The 2,909-nt window shown below is 26.4% G+C and overlaps 1 non-coding gene across 1 annotated transcript; it reads right to left on the bottom strand.

Moving 5' to 3' along the window:
* Positions 1-1,805: 1,805 nt before the first annotated feature.
* TRNAV-UAC (transfer RNA valine (anticodon UAC)) lies at positions 1,806-1,878 on the bottom strand. Its single transcript has one exon. It is a non-coding gene; the product is annotated as a tRNA-Val (tRNA).
* Positions 1,879-2,909: the final 1,031 nt, after the last annotated feature.

The following is a 2,909-nucleotide window of genomic DNA, read 5'->3' as shown; positions in this document are numbered from 1 at the left end:
ATTTTGAAAGCTGACCAAGTTAGTCGCCAAAAGCAGCTAGTAAAACTGTATACCCTTCTAATAAAACTGTATACCCTTACATAGGTGAAATGTTACTTTATTCCTTTACTGTTATGTGTATTATTTTGAGGGTTTAGAAAAAAAGTAATAATGTTCTTGCTTCCTTTCTCCTTGTCTATAATATAAAGCAATAAGATAAAAAAAATTATTAACGATACTAGGAAAACAATATTTAGTGAACTTTTTAATGAAGGAAAAAAAATTGGCAAAATTGTGAGACTTTCAGAAAAAAATAGAAAACTAAAAATATTATGCATAGCAACTAGTTGACTTTTTAAATCGCAAGTTTATTAACTACACATTATTCTAGAAAAATTATCTGAAAAATTTAAATAGAGGCTTGTTTAGAAATAGCAGACAACTAACTGTTTTGGATTGACCATAAAATTATTCTGCCAATTGAACTCCAAAGTTGACGATTTTTTTTGACGCCGTCGAAGACCTTATATATCAATCTATGCTTATTAAATAAATCGTACTATAAAATATTTTTTATCTCCACAGTGAAATGAAGTCTGCCACTCTTATTTAACAAATCGTCTGCTATGATAATTTAAAGTTTCAGGTTGGCATTATTGCAATCACTGACATTTTTATTAATCGATCTCATACGAACTTTTAAAAAAATAACATTCATTAAATTGATGTATGGAAGTTTCTTCGCAAAAAATTTCTGAAATGATGGATAATCTTAGAATGCAGAACAGTGATGCAGTAAAATAAAACTTAGTGCTTAGGGGGAAATAAATACGCATGAATTTTCGAAAAAAGTTGTCTGCACAGATACACCATTTTTCTCATGGAATATTTTTAGTACAACACAGGTAATTTATTTTGCTATTTTCTATCTTTATTTTACAGTTATTAACTATTTTCATTTTGTGTTTTAAGTTATGTGCTCAGTATTGAAAAAAATAGTTGTTTCTTTTATTAATTCAAATACACTAATATTTTTTGCTTCAAACGTAATATAGAATATTTTTTTCTTTACTAATTAATAAAAACTTCTTTTTAAAACCGTCCTTTCTGAAATCTTTTATATTTTTTTAAACTTACAATTAAATGAATTAAGTACAAAAATATGTCATGGATTTAAATAAGATGCTTTGAAGAAATCTAATATTCCAAAATATGTTTTTACACATATGCTCATTGTAGAACACATTTGAAATGTTTAGTTTTATTCTTATGTTTTTTGTACCAGATCTGGTGTTAGAACGTCTCGCAACTTACATTCACAGGCTGTATGTAAGTTTTCGTAATATCCTAACAGTTGACACGTTAAGCATAATTTTTATTAACTAATATTTTTTAAACAATTGTGTCTAAGCATTAGTCCGCCAATACTTAATTCATCACCACTACAACAGTCCTTAAGGCATTTTCACCTGAAATGTCTTCAAAAATTAATACTTGAATATTGCCGGTATGGAAAGTAGATTTTAAATTATGCACAACGTAATCTGGTGTTGTACAAAAATTTATAACCTTAAAAATGTCTTAATGCTTTAATACATTTTGTGGAAAAACGAAAGTTAAGCATTAAACTTTTAAAAATTCCTTTTAAATGTATACAGATATTATGAATGAGTTTTAATTGTAAACTATTTGCAAAATTGTTTATTTAAAGAATGCACTTAATGATATTTTAATATTTTTAAAGTGAAAAGTAATTTTTAAAATTAAAATCTAAGACTCTTAAAGAGTATATAGAATTGTGTGACAGTAATTAAAAAAGTATTTCTTGGTTCCGCCCAGGATCGAACTGGGGACCTTTTGCGTGTAAAGCAAACGTGATAACCACTACACTACGGAACCCGTGCCATAGTAGCAGAAATTTTAATTTAAAAGCCAATACTACTTTATAATAACATACTTTATATAATGAATTTTTAACTGTTTTATGAACTGAGGAACTATGAATCTGTCATTGAAAATAATGAATAAAAAATTATTTTCAAATATAAAATTCGAATAAGATTCTTCCCAATTCGTTTAAAATTCGAGATGGACCAAATTGATAATAAAATTACTTTGATAACTAGTGACAAAACTACTAAAGTAACTCAATTTAAAAAAAATTATTTTGACTAAAATTAAATTGTATAATTTTTTTGAACGAAGGAGTAAGAAATTTTCAGATCCTAGAATTTATTTTAAATAACCATAAACGTGCTGCCATCTGTCGAGAACAAAAGTTCTTTCATTATCTAGAAGCATTTATTAATTAATTTTTTTTTAAATAAAAAAGAGAAATATTCAATAATTCATAATGTATGAACAATGCAACTATTATTTTTAAAGAAAACTAGTGTTTAATAACAAAATTCAGTAAAAGGCTTATCATATGTCTTTTATTTAATGAGGTGACTTATTCTAAGAATAGATTTAGTAAGTTATATGATATGCCGCCATCTATTGATAAAAATATTCTTTATCATTCATCTCCAATTTTAATTATTATTATAATATTTTTCTACCCCCCCCCCTCATTTAACGTGAAAATAGAGAAAGGTTTTCAAAACTTTCACGTTAGAAAATTAAATTTTCGCTAAGTGTTAAAATATTTTGCAAATTAAAATTTTTAGTTTCGTCACAAATTAGGGCAATTAGTCACCCCTTCAGTTTTTTTCCTAGAAAGAACTAACAATTTTAAAGACATTAAGCGAGAAAACTGGAGAAACCATTTCAAGTATGATTATGTTTGATCTCTAATCTTTTCTTATGAGGGTCGTACTTAGCACATATATTTAGTGAAAAAAATGACACCGATAATTTTTTCTATTTCATATAAAATAGAAGAGTGTGGTACGTAAAACCGTTTCATTACGGGAGGGATTAATATTTTC

The sequence above is a fragment of the Parasteatoda tepidariorum genome, chromosome 2 (genome assembly GCF_043381705.1).
Source record: "Parasteatoda tepidariorum isolate YZ-2023 chromosome 2, CAS_Ptep_4.0, whole genome shotgun sequence".
In the NCBI taxonomy this organism is placed as follows: domain Eukaryota; kingdom Metazoa; phylum Arthropoda; class Arachnida; order Araneae; family Theridiidae; genus Parasteatoda; species Parasteatoda tepidariorum.
Note: the sequence above shows the minus strand (reverse complement) of the source record. Positions and strands in the feature narration are given on the sequence as shown.